The 22,167-nt window shown below is 40.9% G+C and overlaps 2 pseudogenes; both read right to left on the bottom strand.

The window, feature by feature from the left end:
- The window catches only part of Vmn2r-ps98 (vomeronasal 2, receptor, pseudogene 98), a 77,739-nt pseudogene that overhangs the window by 33,630 nt on the left and 21,942 nt on the right, over positions 1–22,167 (bottom strand).
- On the bottom strand, positions 427–1,273 carry Gm38428 (predicted gene, 38428; annotated as a pseudogene).

Consider the following 22,167-nt stretch of genomic DNA (forward strand, 5'->3'; position numbering starts at 1 on the left):
TACTTGGAGATGACTGTGATATGCAAAGGTTTTCTCATATCAATTACATTCATAAGGTTTCTCTCCTGCACAGTTTTTAAGTGTATTTGGAGATGACTGTGGCCTCGAAAGGGTTTACCTTATTCATTATATTCATGCAGGTTTTCTGCCATATGTGTTCTTTTATGTATGGGGTGATGACTGTGACACACAAGGGATTAGTACTCTGGAAAAATGGAAGGAGTTACTTTTTTGAATGTGTTCTTTTAAGTAGTTGTAGATGACAGTAAATTGCCAAGGTTTTTACCACAGTGATTACAATAATGAGGGTTCTCCCCAGTGTGCTTTACTTTGTGTACATGTGAAGAATTAAGACATGCAAAGGCTTTACTGCATTGACAACATTCATGAGGTTTCTCTCTTGTATGTGATCTTTTATGTCATTGCAGATGACTGTGACTTGAAATGCTTTACAACGCTGATTACATTCATAAGGTTTCTCTCCTGTATGTGTACTTTTAAAATAATGGAGATTACAAAGTTGCAAAGTCTTTACCACATTGATTATATTCATGAGGTTTCTGTCCAGTATGGGATCTTTTATTTTTTGGAGACAAGTGGAACATGCAAAGACTTCATTACGACATTGATTACATTCATAAGGTTTCTCTCCAAAATGGGTTGGTTCTTTAATGTTTCTTGAGATAATTGGTTTGGGCAAAGGCTTTTACCACATTGGTTACATTAAGATTTCTCTCCACTATGAGTTTTTTTTTAATATCTTTGGAGACTTCTCTCTTGTGAATAGTCTTTCCACATTAATAATGATCCTACGATTACTCTCCAGTATGTGTTCTTTTATGTCTTTGGAGAGTAGTGGTTTTTACAAAGGCTTTACCACATTGATTACATTCATAAGGTTTCTCTCCAGTATGGGTTCTTTTATGACATTGGAGATGAGCGGGTGTTGCAAAGGCTTTACCACATTGATTGCATTCATAAGGTTTCTCTCCAGTATGTGTTCTTTTATGTCTTTGGAGAGTAGTGGTTTTTACAAAGGCTTTACCACATTGATTACATTCATAAGGTTTCTCTCCAGTATGGGTTCTTTTATGACATTGGAGATGAGCGGGTCTTGCAAAGGCTTTACCACATTGATTACATTCATAAGGTTTCTCTCCAGTATGGGTTCTTTTATGATATCTGAGACTACTGTGACAGGAAAAGGCTTTACTGCAATGATTACATTCATAAGGTTTCTCTCCAGTATGGGTTCTTTTATGACATTGGAGATGACTGGGTGTTGCAAAGGCTTTCCCACATTGACTACATTCATGAGGTTTCTCTCCAGTATGGGTTCTTTTATGACGTTGGAGATGAGCGGGTCTTGCAAAGGCTTTACCACATTGATTACATTCATAAGGTTTCTCTCCAGTATGGATTCTTTTATGATATCCGAGAATACTGTGATAGGAAAACGCTTTACCACATTGATTACATTCATAAGGTTTCTCTCCAGTATGGGTTCTTTTATGATATCTGAGACTACTGTGACAGGGAAAGGCTTTACCGCAATGATTACATTCATAAGGTTTCTCTCCAGTATGGGTTCTTTTATGACATTGGAGATCACTGGATGTTGCAAAGGCTTTCCCACATTGACTACATTCATGAGGTTTCTCTCCAGTATGGGTTCTTTTATGATATCTGAGACTACTGTGACAGGAAAAGGCTTTACCGCAATGATTACATTCATAAGGTTTCTCTCCAGTATGGGTTCTTTATGACATTGGAGATCACTGGGTGTTTCAAAGGCTTTCCCACATTGACTACATTCATGAGGTTTCTCTCCAGTATGGGTTCTTTTATGACGTTGGAGATGAGCGGGTCTTGCAAAGGCTTTACCACATTGATTACATTTATAAGGTTTCTCTCCAGTATGGGTTCTTTTATGATATCCGAGAGTACTGTGATAGGAAAACGCTTTACCACATTGATTATATTCATAAGGTTTCTCTCCAGTATGGGTTCTTTTATGATAATGGAGATGAGCAGGTCTTGCAAAGGCTTTACCACATTGATTACATTCATAGAGTTTCTTCCAACTATGACTTCTTACATGCCTGGAATAATAATTGGCACATATGAAAGCTTTAACACACTCATTACCTTTATCAATCGTTTTATCTATATTAATTAATTTTACAGGTTGGTCTAATAAGAAAGAATTATCAGATCTTAAGCTTTTATCACTTTGCATGTTCATGGTGTTCTCCCTCTCTATGTGTTGTTTTGCCTCTTTGAAAACAGCTGTGATGGTAAGAGCATTTATAACATGGCTCATACATATATATAAACCTTTTTCTATATGAGATTTGTAAATGACGTATTTCCTGTACCTGAAGAACAATGGAACAACACAGAGCTTTTTACAACTGATTGTATTCATAATTACCCTGTAGTGTGAATCACAGCACATTAGCACCGTGAAGCAGGAAAAACAGATAAATTTCCACGTTTCTAGTACCCACAGAGATTTTCCTCAGTGTGACTTTGAAGATGTTCTCAGTGAAATCAGAAAACTAATTAATTGCAAACTCCTATTATGTTCGGAAAGTCTAACAAAGTCAGAAAACTACATATCTTCTCATTGTTCTGCAAAACGGTGTGTTGCTATTTTCAATGTTCATAGACTCTCATGGTTTTATCCATTTTAAACTTGATATACCCATTAAAAGAAGAACAAATGAAAGTTTTCCACATTGCATTCACAACAGTTGACATTTTGTTCCTTGTATACATGCTGTATATGGATTAAGGTTTCTCCACTCAACATTTTTGACTCTCATAAACTGACCTCTCAATAAAGTTAGGAATGAGTCTGCAAGAATATAATTATCACCAACTTTACCTCAGAATATTTGCTTCTTAGAAGGATATATATATATATATATATATATATATATATATATATATATCACTATTCAATGTGCAACATTTAAATATAATGAGACTATACAGAGTGGTATTTCCATAGCACAGGTCTAATGGAGCTACAAATCAGATATAGGGATCTCTTAAGGCATTGTTTTCTTGTTTCCATTCTTAGAGGAATGCCTTGGAACCATAAATCAAATCATAGACTCTGAGGTACATGGACTTGCGAGAATATCATAATCATATCTACAGTTAATGGACTAATATTTGACACTCTTGCTTTTCTTTAGAACTTCCGGAATCTATTACAATTTCCTCACAGACATATTTGTATCAGCTTGCACATGAAAATTACCTTGTATGTCCTGGAGAACTTTGACATGGTTCTTCAATATGATGGTCTTCCCAATTGTAGCCTAAAATACAGCAACAGAAAATGAATGATATCTTATTAGAAATTAGGAATAATTGAAGTTACTGTGAATTTTCACAGCTGTGAACCTCAATCTTACTTGTTCTCAATTTAAATAACAGATCATCAATAACCAAAAAACATTTGTTCCCTTATTTTGAAAAGCAAAAGAAAATTCACAGTCTTACCTATAGAAGTAAGGTTCCAGTAGGTCTCCAACATCACATCTTTGTAGAGATTCATCTGAGAAGGACCCAGCAAATTCCACTCTTCTTTAGTGAAGTTCACATGCACATCATCAAAAGTCACTGCATCCTAAAATATCCCAGAAATGTGTACAATACAAAGCATGATACTAACCTCACTGTAAAGTAAATGTATGCTTCTTAGACAATATAATCACATAACTCAGGTTCTAACTACATTTATTTCCTGACACAGAAGTTATAGTCTAATCACCATTTCATTTTAAAAGGAAATTGATTATAAAGTTCACCTATGTTGCTGTTGAACCTTTTGCCTAGAATATAGCCTTGCAAGGGAAATGCCAATTGAGAGGGAGACGCAAGGGGAAACAGATCAAAAGTACCAAGACCAGATCTGAGAAACTGTATGAACAATTACTAACTACAAGAATATTGGACAAGATGGGGGTATTTGCTCATGACTCTAATCAGAAGCACAGGACGGTTCATTTCCTCAAGCGTGAGGCCTGCATCACCTATGCAACCAATTCCAGGACAGCAAAAGTTACATATTAGGACTCTCACTCCCCTGCAAAAATCACCCAAGGAAACAAATATGATAGAAAGAAACCATCATTCTGCACGGAAGTTCCTACATAGAATTATAACTGCAGTTCTGTATTCATCTTGCAGAAACATGAAGTACACCAGTTTAAGCTGCAACATTAATAAAATTTTGCTAAAGGAGAATGTATTTATAAAGAGTTACAGATGGACCAATTAAAATACTAGTTATATAAATGTTGATCACAAATATGCAATATAGAGCAGGAGAGATAGCTTGGCTGTGGAAAGCTCTTGTTGGTCTTCCATATAATTGTGGTCAATATTTAGCACTTACATGGGGACCAACAACTACCCATTACTTCAAGATCAGGAGTTTTGATACCACCTACTGACAACAGTAAAAATAAGGCACACATGATATTCATATTCATGCACACAGACAAATACTTATATTTATTCAAAAATCAAAGAACAAACAAAAGAGTTAGGCAGATCATCATATACCCAGAATTCAATGACTCTGAAGCCTCAGGTAGTATTGATGTCATGAGCATATGTCATCCTGGAAAATAGAATATAACCTATATATTTAGTCAAATTTCAAAATTGAAGATGTGGATAAAGAACTGCACAGAAGCATATGCTTATTGTACAAAAATATGATAGGTGGCTGATGTGGTGTCTATACCTACTAACAGGACAAAAAGGATTTCACAGAGAAATTTTATCTTGAACAACAAAATCCAAAATAATAAAATTAAAAATGTAAAACCACCAGGCTTCTGAAATAGCTTAGAATTGAATAGCAAATGTGTCTACTGTATTATGTGATTTAGGGACAGAAACCAACTGGTGAATGTATGGGTGACTGAGAATAAAGACCCTCACTCCCCTGCAAATGTCACCCAAGGAAACAAAAATGATAGAAAGAACCCATAGTTCTGCACTGAAGTTCCTACAAAGAATTATACATTAACTGCAGTTCTGTATCCATCTTGCAGAAACATGAGGTACACCAGTTTAAACTATAACATTAATAAAATTTTGCTAAAAATTTGAATTATGAAAATTATGAATCAGTTTAAACCACAACGCTGTAGACACAAAGAACATATTTGTCCTGTCAAAGAGAAATGCAGAGGCAAAGCTGGATCAGAGACTGAGGGAATGGCCATGAAAACTTGCCCAAATAGAGACATATCCCATTTTATTTGTAACAACTAGAAACTGCAAACAATCCAGATGTCCCTCAACCGAAATACGTATACAGAAAATGTGGTTTATTTACAAAATGGAACACTAATAAGCTATTAAAAAGAAGGACATCATGAATTTTCCAGGCCAATGGATACAGGTAGAAACTATCATCCTGAGTGAGGTAACCCAGAAACAAAATGACATGAATGTATGCACTCACTTACAAGTGAACATTAACCATAAAGTACAGGATATCCACACTATATTCCATAGAATCAAAGAAGCTAAACAAGAAGAAAAGCCCTAATGAGCATGGTAGAATCTCATTCAAAAGGGGGAATAAAACAGTCAGAGGAGGCAGATGGAAGAGAGAGACCTGGATGGGAGAGTGGATAACTAAGGGGAAGGGCGAGTGTCCAGGAAGAGGTGTTGTCAGAGACAAGAGTTGGTCAGAGAGTCAGGAATATGAATGGAATTCTGCAGCTTGAGGGGGAGGGGTATGGAAGGGTGGGGAATCTTTAGGTTGTGCCAGAGACCAGGAATGAGAGGTCACCAAGGATAATATGGGGGTGATCTTAGTTGAGATGCATGGCAGAGAGTTATGGACCCTCAAGAGGCCACATCCTGCTACCAGGCAGGACCTCTACTGGAGAATTAAGTACAACAACTGAACCAAATATATTTGCTCCCAAAATTGGTCCTGTCTACAAGAAATGCAGGCACAAAGATGGAGCAGAGACTGATGGAATGCACAAATGATACCCTGACCAACTTGAGACCCATCCCATGGGCAAGCACGTATCCTGACATTAGTGACGGTCCTTTGTTATACTTGCAGACAGTAGCTTAGCATAACTGTCCTCTGAGAGTCTCCATCCAGCACCTGACTGAAAGATGCAGAGACCCACAGCCTATCATTGGACAGGGCTCAGGGAGTCTTTTGGAAGAGTTGGGGGAAAGGATTGAGGGCCTGCAAAGGAACAGGAAGTCTATTAGAAGATCCAGCGAGTGAACTATCAGGTACACTAGGAGATTCTCAGAGAGTGACTCACCAGCCAAAAAGCAAACACAGGGTGGGCCAAGACCCTACCATATATGCAGTAAATGTGCTTCAGTCTTCACATGGGTCCTGAAACAAGTAGAGTGAGGGGATGTCCTGTAAGGTGTTGTCTGTCTGTCCAACCTGTTCCTCTAACTTGGCTGCCTTGTCTGACCTCAGTAGCAGAGACTTGACTTGTCATGTTTGGGGGATACTCAAGTGGTCCCCAATCTCCCTGGGTAAATGAAAAGGAGTTAAGGATGAGGGACTGTGCAATGTGGAAAGGGGAAGGGGTAGCAATTAGAATATATGTTGAATAAATATATAAGTGGGAAAAGTGAACAAATACATAAAATGGAATAAAAATATACAAATCAGCCAATTATTTTTAAAGTTTTCCCTACTCAGTATCTCATAGGAAAACCTGAGTAAGAAATATTTTTGGCCAAAATATTACACAAATGACCTCTAGCTAAAGTTTTCACAGAGTCAATTTTCCACTGATATACAGTGACCTCCACTTCCTCTGGCTACATTACTGCCAACACTCGAATCTTTCAGGTTCTATGACTACAACCGTTAAGCTCCACCTACAGCTTTCTATGATTTTTGACATCTCAATTTTTGATATTTTCCACATTCCTCCAAAAGAGAACATAGATGCTGTCCAGCAGCAAAATCACCTTTTTATACCAATTTTTGTTGTTGTCGTTCTAACTTGCTACTCTGCTGCTGAATAGACTCCTGCAAGCAAAAGCATCTCAGGCAGTAGATGGTTGTTGTACGTGGTTCAGTCAGATCACTGTCCACCATTCTGGAAAGTTAGAATAGAAACTGGAGCTAGAATATGAAGGAAAAATAATGAAGAACAAACACTGTTTCTTGGCTTATTCTCTTACTTGGTCACTGTCCCATGCTCAGCTAGCTCTCATCCATCCCAGGCCCACTTGCTTAAGAATATTGCCTCCCTCAGTAGAAAGCCTTCCCAAAATATCATCAACACTATCTCTCACAGACATAGCAACCAGCCATTCTGATGAGAGCACACCTTCAATTGAGATTCCTTAATATGTCTGTAGCTCTGAAATTTTGAGAACTGAAGACAATTATGACATGGAGACAATAATAAATGAGGAAATTGTAAAAAACAAAACCAATGTGCTAACCATATCAATTACAGGAGCCACTGTCACCACAAGAGAGAGGTGGATTTGTGGCTGAGCCAGGGAAAAATGGAGAGGGCACCTGGCTTAGAGCAGTGAAGGATACACTGGAAAGAGGAGTTCAGAGGCTTTGCTGCTCTGGTTTGAGGTATCTTTATCCCGTGTTCTCAGGCTAGTGCTACCAAAGAGGTGGCTAAAGCAGCTGGAAGGTGAACAGAGAAGCACATTGCACCGCAAGCCTAGAAATAACACTGCTGGTCTAATGAGATATGTTAAATTTGTTGCAGTGGATGAAGAACAACTTTCCCTCTAATGACAGTTCAGAGTCCAAAACTACAGAGTCACATATGGACTGGGAACAGGGTTGATCAGGAGGCGAAAATGAGGTCTTTGTCCTTTCCACCCTGTAAAACAGGATAGGGAGAGCCTGATTTTGCCCTGGATTGGGTGTCCAAGAGCTCTCTATAATGGGCAATCTAGTGGGTGTAGGTCCTCTTAGGAAGAAAGATTTAACCCCAGATGATGATTTAGTAAATAAATCAATTGGAATGGAAAAAATTCTTATTTCCCCTCTCTCAGTCACAGAATAATAAAGTACCACACACATGAGAGAAAGTCACAAGGTGTCAGTAAAGGCTACCCAGCAGATTCATACATGTGTGCAGAGGAGAAGATGAAGACAGGATGGCAGCTGTGAGTCATGAAGCAGGGTTTCAAGTCTGCACTAACCTTCCAAGCATTTTAGACCAAGGGCGCACCATCCTCTATACCAGACTATGGAACATCTTCCAAGGCACTGTGGCTACAACTCTCCAGTGCACCCACTGTACCATGGTTCCAAGTTCACTTTAGTCATCTCCCTCCATGAATAATTAAGAAAAATATGAAAACCAAGACACACCTACACAAATGTAACAGATAAGCCATTGATACATAGAACAACAATGACACATTCTAACAGCTGGCCTTTTAACATCTCTGTTGTGAGTCCTGGAAGTCTTGGAGTGTCACTCAACACACCAAGATATTATACCCAAGTCACAGGAACCTCAATGACAACCAAGGATCTTATTGCAATGCAAACACACAAGGTTTTTTATTATGGGCTCAGTAACAAGGTCTGTCACCAGTCAACCTGGCATCAGGTCCAAAATGAGAGACCAAGTCTAGAGGTGCTGGATATATATTGTAGTTACAGCAAGCCTGGGGAATTTCCATACAGGTCAGCAACCTAATATTTTGAAAACTGTATATCTGGCATAATCTGCAGGAACCAAACATGAGGCAAAAACTATCTGACAACCATGATGGCTAAGCTAACATTTTTTTCCCTGCAAGGTGTATTAGTTATCTATATGTAGCTTGACCCTGCTGCTGTACCTTCACTGGCTGCTCATAGGATGTTTGCTCAGGTGTTCTTTGTGCACTCTCAAAAACGCAATTGGTTGAGCTTTACAACTCACCCTTGTGCCTGAGCCCATTATTATTGGAAAATACTCCTGTTCAAGCACAAGCCATGCCTGCCAGTAGACTAGGTAATTTGTCCAAAGACCTACCCCACTATCTATTACTGCAGACCCTAATATCATCATAAATTTTATCAAAATATGAGAATAAAGATTATTTCAGTTCAATATTACTCACACAAACATGAACATAAAACACATACACATTGTTCTTTACGTCAGGTGTTGAAAGTCAGTGTCATTTTTCCTCAAAATATTGTTTGCTGCTTTATTTTTTAAATATTATTTGGTAGTTTATTTTTGACACTGTCATTCAATTGCTCCTTTTTACATATTTCCTGTTTCTAAAATGCCCTTTATCCCACTCTCTGCACTCCTAAAATGCAAATGGCCTCTTATTTCATTGATTCTTACTGAATGTGCACATATTTGCATATACATTTATATTTTGAAACACAAATTGTAGAGACTGTGTAAAATTGCATATATTTATGTTTTGAAAGGCCACATAGCAGTAAAATCACTCTAAAAGACATTCTGCTTTACATAAAAATCAGGGTCTTGATCAGCCACCATCAGAGATCTTTCCTTCTGTAATAGATAGAAACAAATACAAATACCCTTAGCCAGTCAGTTTTGAGAATGTGAAAGACTTTGGAACACACATTCATAAATGGGCTGTCTTCATAAAATCCCTTGTGTCAGGACCCAGGAAATATGGTGGAAGTATAGGTAGAAGTATATCAGTGCCAGAGGGGATTGAGAAATCCCACCATGGAAAACAGGACTTCTAAAACATGAAAGAGAGATGCACATATGACGTTACAGAGAATGTGGCAGCATGCACAGGGCCTGCATGGTTCTGTTCAAAATGGGGTCTCAATACTGAGAGGGGAATGGAACTACATCGCCATTTCAATTCAGTTGATGGTCATTTACAAAAAAAAACAACATTAATTGTTTTTATGATATAAAATGCTCAATGATATGAAGGATGACATTATACATGGGTATCTATCCCACGAAGTTGTTGAGGATGGCATCCTATATGTAGAAATCATTGTATAGAAAAATAGTGGCCACAAGATGAATGAAGCAGGGGCCATTAAAGTTCCTGTCTATATTAAAAATGATTTAACAGACTTGCTTTCAGGTATGATTTACAAGAATCTCTTTTTTTCAAGAGATGTACTCAAATGTAGGACATTCACGGGGTATTCAAACTACTCTTAAGGGCAAAGCTTATGCCCAGCAGCAGATGGGAAACACCAAACAAACTCAAAGACTTTGTTGGTAGTTCGTTGTCTCATAATGCTTTTCCAGGACTTTTAGATTTGTTTGGTTTCTGTGTTCATTTGTTTTGTTGTGTTTTGTTTCTTGTTTTTAATCTCAAAGTTCCTTTTTAAGTGTATTGTGTTTTATATGTAAATTTTTTTCCATTTTTTATTAGGTATTTAGCTCATTTACATTTCCAATGCTATACCAAAAGTCCCCCATACCCACCCACCCCCACTCCCCTACCCGCCCACTCCCCCTTTTTGGCCCTGGCGTTCCCCTGTTCTGGGGCATATAAAGTTTGTGTGTCCAATGGGCCTCTCTTTCCAGTGATGGCCGACTAGGCCATCTTTTGATACACATGCAGCTAGAGTCAAGAGCTCCGGGGTACTGGTTAGTTCATAATGTTGATCCACCTATAGGGTTGCAGATCCCTTTAGCTCCTTGGGTACTTTCTCTAGCTCCTCCATTGGGAGCCCTGTGATCCATCCATTAGCTGACTGTGGGCATCCACTTCTGTGTTTGCTAGGCCCCGGCATAGTCTCACAAGAGACAGCTACATCTGGGTCCTTTCGATAAAATGTTGCTAGTGTATGCAATGGTGTCAGCGTTTGGATGCTGATTATGGGGTGGATCCCTGGATAAGGCAGTCTCTACATGGTCCATCCTTTCATCTCAGCTCCAAACTTTGTCTCTGTAACTCCTTCCAAGGGTGTTTTGTTCCCACTTCTAAGGAGGGGCATAGTGTCCACACTTCAGTCTTCATTTTTCTTGAGTTTCATGTGTTTAGGAAATTGTATCTTATATCTTGGGTATCCTAGGTTTTGGGCTAATATCCACTTATCAGTGAGTACATATTGTGTGAGTTCCTTTGTGAATGTGTTACCTCACTCAGGATGATGCCCTCCAGGTCCATCCATTTGCCTAGGAATTTCATAAATTCATTCTTTTTAATAGCTGAGTAGTACTCCATTGTGTAGATGTACCACATTTTCTGTATCCATTCCTCTGTTGAGGGGCATCTGGGTTCTTTCCAGCTTCTGGCTATTATAAATAAGGCTGCTATGAACATAGTGGAGCATGTGTCCTTCTTACCAGTTGGGGCATCTTCTGGATATATGCCCAGGAGAGGTATTGCTGGATCCTCCGGTAGTTCTATGTCCAATTTTCTGAGGAACCGCCAGACGGATTTCCAGAGTGGTTGTACAAGCCTGCACTCCCACCAACAATGGAGGAGTGTTCCTCTTTCTCCACATCCTCGCCAACATCTGCTGTCACCTGAATTTTTGATCTTAGCCATTCTGACTGGTGTGAGGTGGAATCTCAGGGTTGTTTTGATTTGCATTTCCCTGATGATTAAGGATGTTGAACATTTTTTCAGGTGCTTCTCTGCCATTCGGTATTCCTCAGGTGAGAATTCTTTGTTCAGTTCTGAGCCCCATTTTTTAATGGGGTTATTTGATTTTCTGAAGTCCACCTTCTTGAGTTCTTTATATATGTTGGATATTAGTCCCCTATCTGATTTAGGATAGGTAAAGATCCTTTCCCAATCTGTTGGTGGTCTCTTTGTCTTATTGACGGTGTCTTTTGCCTTGCAGAAACTTTGGAGTTTCATTAGGTCCCATTTGTCAATTCTCGATCTTACAGCACAAGCCATTGCTGTTCTGTTCAGGAATTTTTCCCCTGTGCCCATATCTTCAAGGCTTTTCCCCACTTTCTCCTCTATAAGTTTCAGTGTCTCTGGTTTTATGTGAAGTTCTTTGATCCATTTAGATTTGACCTTAGTACAAGGAGATAAGTATGGATCGATTCGCATTCTTCTACATGATAACAACCAGTTGTGCCAGCACCAATTGTTGAAAATGCTGTCTTTCTTCCACTGGATGGTTTTAGCTCCCTTGTCGAAAATCAACTGACCATAGGTGTGTGGGTTCATTTCTGGGTCTTCAATTCTATTCCATTGGTCTACTTGTCTGTCTCTATACCAGTACCATGCAGTTTTTACCACAATTGCTCTGTAGTAAAGCTTTAGGTCAGGCATGGTGATTCCACCAGAGGTTCTTTTATCCTTGAGAAGAGTTTTTGCTATCCTAGGTTTTTTGTTATTCCAGATGAATTTGCAAATTGCTCCTTCTAATTCGTTGAAGAATTGATTTGGAATTTTGATGGGGATTGCATTGAATCTGTAGATTGCTTTTGGCAAGATAGCCATTTTTACAATGTTGATCCTGCCAATCCATGAGCATGGGAGATCTTTCCATCTTCTGAGATCTTCTTTAATTTCTTTCTTCAGAGACTTGAAGTTTTTATCATACAGATCTTTCACTTCCTTAGTTAGAGTCACGCCGAGATATTTTATATTATTTGTGACTATTGAGAAGGGTGTTGTTTCCCTAATTTCTTTCTCAGCCTGTTTATTCTTTGTGTAGAGAAAGGCCATTGACTTGTTTGAGTTAATTTTATATCCAGCTACTTCACCGAAGCTGTTTATCAGGTTTAGGAGTTCTCTGGTGGAATTTTTAGGGTCACTTATATATACTATCATATCATCTGCAAAAAGTGATATTTTGACTTCCTCCTTTCCAATTTGTATCCCCTTGATCTCCTTTTGTTGTCGAATTGCTCTGGCTAATACTTCAAGTACTATGTTGAAAAGGTAGGGAGAAAGTGGGCAGCCTTCTCTAGTCCCTGATTTTAGTGGGATTGCTTCCAGCTTCTCTCCATTTACTTTGATGTTGGCTACTGGTTTGCTGTAGATTGCTTTTATCATGTTTAGGTATGGGCCTTGAATTCCTGATCTTTCCAGAACTTTTATCATGAATGGGTGTTGGATCTTGTCAAATGCTTTTTCTGCATCTAACGAGATGATCATGTGGTTTTTGTCTTTGAGTTTGTTTATATAGTGGATTACATTGATGGATTTTCGTATATTAAACCATCCCTGCATCCCTGGAATAAAACCTACTTGGTCAGGATGGATGATTGCTTTAATGTGTTCTTGGATTTGGTTAGCGAGAATTTTATTGAGGATTTTTGCATCGATATTCATAAGAGAAATTGGTCTGAAGTTCTCTATCTTTGTTGGATCTTTCTGTGGTTTAGGTATCAGAGTAATAGTGGCTTCATAAAATGAGTTGGGTAGAATACTTTCTACTTCTATCTTGTGAAAAAGTTTGTGCAGAACTGGAATTAGATCTTCTTTGAAGGTCTGATAGAACTCTGCACTAAACCCGTCTGGTCCTGGGCTTTTTTTGGCTGGGAGACTATTTATAACTGCTTCTATTTCTTTAGGGGATATGGGACTGTTTAGAAGGTCAACTTGATCCTGATTCAACTTTGGTACCTGGTATCTGTCCAGAAATTTGTCCATTTCGTCCAGGTTTTCCAGTTTTGTTGAGTATAGCCTTTTGAAGAAGGATCTGATGGTGTTTTGGATTTCTTCAGGATCTGTTGTTATGTCTCCCTTTTCAGTTCTGATTTTGTTAATTAGGATTTTGTCTCTGTGCCCTCTAGTGAGTCTAGCTAAGGGTTTATCTATCTTGTTGATTTTCTCAAAGAACCAACTCCTCATTTGGTTAATTCTTTGAATAGTTCTTCTTGTTTCCACTTGGTTGATTTCACCCCTGAGTTTGATTATTTCCTGCCGTCTACTCCTCTTGGGTGAATTTGCTTCCTTTTTTTCTAGAGCTTTTAGATGTGTTGTCAAGCTGCTAGTATGTGCTCTCTCCCGTTTCTTCATGGAGGCACTCAGAGCTATGAGTTTCCCTCTTAGAAATGCTTTCATTGTGTCCCATAGGTTTGGGTACGTTGTGGCTTCATTTTCATTAAACTCTAAAAAGTCTTTAATTTCTTTCTTTATTCCTTCCTTGACCAAGGTATCATTGAGAAGAGTGTTGTTCAGTTTCCACGTGAGTGTTGGCTTTCTGTTATTTTTTTTGTTATTGAAGATCAGCCTTAGTGCATGGTGATCTGATAGGATACATGGGACAATTTCAATATTTTTGAATCTGTTGAGGCCTGTTTTGTGACCTATTATGTGGTCAATTTTGGAGAAGGTACCATGAGGTGCTGAGAAGAAGGTATATCCTTTTGTTTTAGGATAAAATGTTCTGTAGATATCTGTCAGATCCATTTGTTTCATCACTTCTGTTAGTTTCAGTGTGTCCCTGTTTAGTTTCTGTTTCCATGATCTGTCCATTGGTGAAAGTGGTGTGTTGAAGTCTCCCACTATTATTGTGTGAGGTGCAATGTGTGCTTTGAGCTTTACTAAAGTTTCTTTAATGAATGTGGCTGCCCTTGTATTTGGAGCATAGATATTCAGAATTGAGAGTTCCTCTTGGAGGATTTTACCTTTGATGAGAACGAAGTGCCCCTCCTTGTCTTTTTTGATGACTTTGGGTTGGAAGTCAATCTTATCAGATATTAGGATGGCTACTCCAGCTTGTTTCTTCATACCATTTGCTTAGAAAATTGTTTTCCAGCCTTTTATTCTGAGGTAGTGTCTATCTTTTTCTCTGAGATGTGTCTCCTGTAAACAGCAATATGTTGGGTCTTGTTTGTGTAGCCAGTTTGTTAGTCTATGTCTTTTTATTGGGGAGTTGAGACCATTGATGTTAAGAGATATTAAGGAAAAGTAATTGTTGCTTCCTGTTATTTTTGTTGTTAAAGTTGGCATTCTGTTCTTGTGGCTGTCCTCTTTTAGGTTTGTTGAGGGATTACCTTCTTGTTTTTTCTAGGGCATTGTTCCCGTTCTTGTATTGGTTTTTTTCTGTTATTAACCTTTGAAGGGCTGGATTCGTGGAGAGATAATGTGTGAATTTGGTTTTGTCGTGGAATACTTTGGTTTCTCCATCTATGGTAATTTAGAGTTTGGCTGGGTATAGAAGCCTGGGCTGGAATTTGTGTTCTCTTAGTGTCTGTATAACATCTGTCTAGGCTCTTCTGGCTTTCATAGTCTCTGGTGAAAAATCTGGTGTAATTCTGATAGGCTTGCCTTTGTATGTTACTTGACCTTTTTCCCTTACCGCTTTTAGTATTCTATCTTTATTTAGTGCATTTGTTGTTCTGATTATTATGTGTCGGGAGGAATTTCTTTTCTGGTCCAGTCTATTTGGAGTTCTGTAGGCTTCTTGTATGTTCATAGGTATCTCTTTCTTTATATTTGGGAAGTTTTCTTCAATAATTTTGTTGAAGATGTTTGCTGGTCCTTTGAGTTGAAAATCTTCATTCTCATCCACTCCTATTATCCGTAGGTTTGGTCTTCTCATTGTGTCCTGGATTTCCTGGATATTTTGAGTTAGGATCTTTTTGCATTTTCCATTTTCTTTGATTGTTGTGCCGATGTTCTCTATGGAATCTTCTGCACCTGAGATTCTCTCTTCCATCTCTTGTATTCTGTTGCTGATGCTCAAATCTATGGTTCCAGATTTCTTTCCTAGGGTTTCTATCTCCAGTGTTGCCTCACTTTGAGTTTTCTTTATCGTTTCTACTTCCCTTTTTAGGTCTAGTATGGTTTTGTTCATTTCCATCACCTCTTTGTATGTTTTTTCCTCTTTTTCTGTAAGGACTTCTACCTGTTTGATTGTGTTTTCCTGTTTTTCTTTAAGGACTTGTAACTCTTTAGCAGTGTTCTCCTGTATTTCTTTAAGTGATTTATTAAAGTCCTTCTTGATGTCCTCTACCATCATCATGAGATATGCTTTTAAATCTAGGTCTAGGTTTTCGGGTGTGTTGGGGTGCCCTGGACTGGGCGAAGTGGGAGTGCTGGGTTCTGATGATGGTGAGTGGTCTTGGTTCCTGTTAGTAGGATTCCTACGTTTACCTTTCACCATCTGGTAATCTCTGGAGTTAGTAGTTATAGTTGACTCTGTTTAGAGATTGTTCTTCTGGTGATTCTGTTACCGTCTCTCAGCAGACCTGGGAGACAGATTCTCTCCTCTGAGTTTCAGTGCTCAGAGCACTCTCTGCTGGCAAGCTCTCTTACAGGGAAGGTGCGCAGATATCTTGTTTTTGGACCTACTCCTGGTCGAAGAAGAAGGCCCAAAACAGGGCCTCTCTCAGAAGCTGTGTTGCTTTGGCAGTTCCCAGAAGCTGTCAGCTTCTGTGGTGCAGACTCTCACCTGTGCAGACTAAATTCCTAAGTTCCAGGGAGTCCTGGAACCAAGATGGCGACCGCTGCTGCTGAGGCTGAGGCCGCCTCCCAAGCCAGGCGGACACCTGTCCTCTGGTCCGGATGGTGGCCGGCTGTCTGCGGCCCGCCAAGGGTGCTGCCTCAGCGGCTCTGTGCTTCTGCCCGACCCAGAAGCTGTCCGGTTCTCTGGCGCACCCTCTAACCTATTCAGACTAATTTCCTAGGTCCCGCGGAGTCCCGGAACCCAGATGGCAACCGCTGCTGCTCTTATATGTAAATTTTATACGTAAATTCTTTTTGTGAATTTGAGTCTGTGTGTATAGGTTTCTTATACTTTTTCTTTATCTTCTTTTCATCTGTTCATTTTTCATTTTGTCATATTACAGTTATTTGATTTTTATAATTAATAAAATAATTATGATGATAACAACAATAATAAATCAGATATTTAGTCTATAACAACAAAAAGAAAGAAAGGATATGGATTTGAATGTGTAGCACAGGGCAGGAAAATCTGGAAGGAGATTGGTAAGGAGAGAGGCAACCTATGTTCAATAATAGAAAAAGAGAGAGAAAAAAGAGAAGACCATCAATGTACATTGTATAACTCCATTCCAGCAATAAATCAAATAAAATGCTCTATGACATTAAGGATGACATCATACCTTCATGAAGTTCTCCAGGATGGCGCCCTATATGGACAAATCATTTTCTAAAAACATAATGGCCACCAGATGAATGAAAAAATGAGACATTAATGTTCATGTCTAAATTATCAATGATTAAACAGACTTGCCTTCATGCATGGTTTACAAGAACCTCTTTTGTGATTATAAATTTGCATTTATGATTGAACTACCAATAGCACCTTTGAAAATAAAAACAATTGTCACAGAGAACGTGGACATGCTTAATCGAGCAAGCAAAACACACATGTGAGGTTTTCTCCCTAATACATTCATGAAGCTTCCCTCTAAGTAGCTAGAAATCAGTCTGACATTAAAATAGCAGTTACTAAGGAGATTAAAAGCTCATCATATAACACAGTATTATTAAAATGCTGTCCCAGGGAGTGATTACTGTCAAATGCCATCTTTTGCTTTCTTTACATATGCCTCTTATTTGGTCTTATTTAACATTTTAAATGGAATTACATACACCACTGTTGCATTTACCACAGTTGCTCTGCCTTTGCTTTTTTTTTTCTTTGCTATTTTCTCTCAATTACCATTATCTGACCTTCCTGTTCTGTTGTAGTCATCAGAAAGATATTAATTTGATATAATGGAGACATCTTTCCTCTTTTTATTAATCATTTTATTTGTTTACAATTCAAATGATAACCCCCTTCCCTCTTCCCCCTCCACACACTCCCCATCCCATCGCCCTCTCCTCTTTGCCTCCACCCACTCCAGAGTCACACTGCTTTAGCATCGCCCTACACTGGGGCATCAAGCCTCCACAGGACCAAGGGCCTCCTCTCCCACTGATGCCAGATGAAGCCATCCTCTGCTACATATAGAGCTGGAGCCATGGATCTCTCCATGCATACTCTTTGGTAGGTGGTTTAGTCCCTGGATGCTCTTTGTGGTCCAGTGGGTTGATTTGTTCTTCCTATGGGGTTGCAATCCCCTTCAGCTCTGTCAGCCCTTCCCTAACTCTTCTGACGGGGTCTTGTCTGTGATTAGACAGAAATGATTCTGGGTTAAAAGTTTTGAGATGGATTGGAGTTGAGATAAAAGGATGGACCATGTAGACACTACCATATCCGGGGATCCATCCCATAATCAGCTTCCAAATGCTGACACCATTGCATACACTAGCAAGATTATGCTGAAAGGACCCTGATATAGCTGTCTCTTGTCAGAGTATGCCTGGGCCTAGCAAACATAGAAGTGGATGCTCACAGTCGGCTATTGGATGGATCACATGGCCCCCAATGAAGGAGCTAGAGAAAGTACCAAAGAAGCTAAAGGGATCTGCAACCCTATAGGTGGAACAACATTATGAACTAACCAGTACCCCGGAGCTCTTGACTCTAGCTGCATATGCATCAAAAGATGGCCTAGTCGGCCATCACTGGAAAGAGAGGCCCATTGGACACGCAAACTTTATATGCCCCAGTACAGGGGAACGCCAGGGCCATAAAAGGGGAGTGGGTGGGTAGGGGAGAGGGGGTGGGTGGCTATGGGGGACTTTTGGTATAGCATTGCAAATGTAAATGAGCGAAATACCTAATAAAAAATGGAAAAAAAAATTTTGTTGCAGCTTCTATACAAGAAGTCAGGACATTGAATCTTCCAGTGTCTATCGTTCATTATATGGATATTTTATCAGATGATCCCTCTGAAGGAGTTTTACTACAAGCCTTGGCTCTGATACAAGGAGCTTTAAAATTTTGGAGTGGTTGTTGTTCAAAGGCAGTATCTTTTGGCCTCCTCCAAGAGGCTGGCGTCAAGTCTCCAGCTCTGCCCTCTGCAGCACTCTAGGCTCAGGTGGATCCACTTCACTGATGCTGCTATTCTTGGAGATCATACCATGGTACTGGCATCTCTCACAAGTGGGGTTTTTGCTGCAAATAGGCCCCCACCAATAGCCTCTCATAGGCTCTCATCACGTGAGCCAAGCCTCAACTCTTTTTCATGACCTCTCCATTCTTGAGCTGTCAATTAAAACTGAGGCTGAACCTTCACCAATAGCCCCCATGCCCTGATCCCGTCACCCATGACTACCACGTGCCACAGTGACACCCCACCGAGTGACTCCTGAACCAAAGACACCCCAGCCCTGCACTGCTCCTCTGTGCCCCAGGCAGCGCACAACCTTAGCAAGGCTTGGGATGAGGATGGGACACAGAGTGGTGAGTGACACCCCTCCTTCCCCGGAAAGACTGGGCTTAGCCATGGGGGGGGGGCGCGGAATTCCAATGTCACCAGGGAATCACTGATGCATGTGGTGGGGGCTAGGGGTCAGAACCTGGAGTGCATAGTGGGCAGGGCAGAGGCTGGTTTGGAGTATGGTGGATAGTGTCAGGGTCTTCTCAGGGTTATAGGACAGTGTCATCCTGGTCACAGGGCAATATAGAGGTCATGATGGGTTCAAAGGTTGGGGTTTACATATGATGTCAGGGTCAGGTCTAAAGTTGGGGTCCAAGTATAGGTAAGGGATCACATAGGTGGCTATTGGTCACTGCTGCCAGGGACTGGGATCACCATGCCATCCAGGAGACCTTGGGTGAACTCTGGCCATCCTCCAGCCCTGCCCCCTCTCCCCGCCCCCAAGACAGCTGTGTGACCTAAGCCCCAGGGGGAATAGAGAGGTGGGAGGGTGTTTAAGGGAGGGCCCTGGCACTGGCAGGACAGACCCGAGGGAGGACACAGCCATGGGTGTGACCCTGCCTGACCCCTATACTCTCCAAATGGCTATGCCTTTTGCTGGGATCCTGCTGAGAGCTCAGGGTCGCTGCCCTCACCGTTCTGCCCCGCCTCCCTGCCTGTCCCACAGACCCCCGCCATGCCACACGCGTGAACGTGCACAAGTGCTCTGTCCCTGCACCTGGACCCCCATGATCCTAGTTGCAGCAGGCGCTGGCAGCGCTGGTGTGGCGCTGCTATTTCAAGTTCCCATCCCGGGAAGGTTGCCCACTAGTGATGAGCTCTTCCCATTACAGCGCCTGTCCTTGCTTCCCTTCCAATCCTATAAATGCAGCGTCTCTGTCTCCCTCTGAGCGGCCCTGAGAGCAGACCCTCAGCTCTTGAAGACGCCTGGAATGAGAAATGGAAGCAGGATCGCTCATCCAGTCATCACTCCCAAATCTATAAGAAACTTCCATAAGGAATTTTCTTTTCTTCTTTCTTTTAAAGATTTATTTATTTATTAAGTATACAGAGTACTGCCTGCTTTTACACCTGAAGGCCACAAGAGGGAGCCAGATTCCAAGACACGGAGTCATCTGTCCAGCCACCAAAAGAAGGTACAAAATATCACAGCACTGCTGGAATTCAAACTCATGACCTTTGGGAGAACAGTTTGTGCCCTTAACCGCTAAGCTACCTGTTTTCAGTTTTTACATTTGACCTTTTGGCGTCATGGCCGCCTGAGGCGACAAGAATAGGATTGGGAATCTGCGCATGCTCACTCCCCAAAGGCGGATTTAATGTCTTGTCTCAAGTATTTTTCTTTTTGGAAGAAATGAACATTTTACTTAAACTTTAGAAGAGATGAGAAAGAAAACCCACGTTTTCCTGGGAAGCCGTGAGCGAGCGCCGCAGCCCCTGCCGAACTCCTCCCCTTTCCCCACGCCAAACCGTGGTGGAGGGCCGGAAGCAGAAACCGAGTCACAGCTTTTTAAAAGATTATTATTATTGATAATTAATAAAGTTCAACCTCTGTCTCGCTGAAACCTGGAAATAAAGTTTCTTCCTCGGTTCATAAATGACTTACAGTGTCCACAGGGAGCAAACAAAGACCGAGGATCTCTCAGAGGCCATGAAATGAATTTCTAACCTGGAGCCAGACTCTTGATCTTGAACAGCGGAGGAGTCTAGCCTCGGCTCAGGATCGGAGTTACACCTGGAAGTGGGGCTATCTGGGAGGCAGGTAATAAACAGACACAGACTGCTTTTTTGGGTGCAAGCTGACAGGTGGCTTTTCAAGGCTTAGAGTTTCTCTCTCACTCTCTGCACTCCTTGCTTGCTTGCTCACAGCTCAAGGCTGCGCGCTCTGCTTTCTTCTGTGTGCTTTTCACACACACGCCTCACATGCTCCTCACACGAGCCTCACAAACACGTCTCACACATGTTTCACATGCCTCACACACACACCTCCAACACCTCACACATGACTCTCACACATGTCTCACATGCCTCACACTAGCTTCACACACACATCACACACACCTCACACACATACCTCACAGGCCTCACACACACACCTCACACATATCTCACATACCACACACACACACACCACACACCTCACACACACACCTCTTATGCCTCACACACGCCTCACACACATACCTCACAGGCCTCACACACACCTCACACATGTCTCACATGCCTCACACTAGCCTCATACACACACGCACAAACACCATACACGCCTCACACACACAACCTCTCATGCCTCACACATGCCTCACACATAGGCCTCACACTAGCCTCACACACACACCACACATGCCTCACACATGCCTCAACATATGCCTCATACGCACCACACACACACACACACACACACACACACACACACACTCCGCATGCATTCTTCCTTCACTCACTCGCTCTCCACCGGCTCTTCTCAGGCTCTCTCGCCTTCTTCTTGCCCCAGTCTTTTATTGACACTCCAAAAGCAGGTACAAAAAAAAAAGCACTGTATATTCATTGGCAAATCAAATTCAAAATCTGCCAGGCATCAGCCAGAAAGAATCAAGTCAACCCTTAACTCAGCGGTTCCACTGGCTTTCCACCTCAGCACACTGCACACAGTGACCCTCCCGCTTCCCTGTGCTCTGACATAGTTTTAAGAGTATAAGATTTTAAATATTCCAAACTTGCTCATCCAGGAACCACTCTCAACTGCTATGCAAAACTCATTTCATAAGTTATTTCCTTTCCTGGAATCCCGATGTTGGCTGTAGTTCATTTTCTAATCATTTCTGTCAAACATTCTCTGCATGTTAAGCATGAATCCGGAATTGCTATTGTGCAGTTGTTGCATTGTATCCAAGATGAGAGTGCAAGCAAGCACCCGGGCCAGTAGGACTGCTCTTCACTGGGCCCCAGGCCTCAGTTTTTTAATCTTTTAAGAATTGTG

Source organism: Mus musculus, chromosome 13 (genome assembly GCF_000001635.26).
Source record: "Mus musculus strain C57BL/6J chromosome 13, GRCm38.p6 C57BL/6J".
In the NCBI taxonomy this organism is placed as follows: Eukaryota; Metazoa; Chordata; class Mammalia; order Rodentia; family Muridae; genus Mus; species Mus musculus.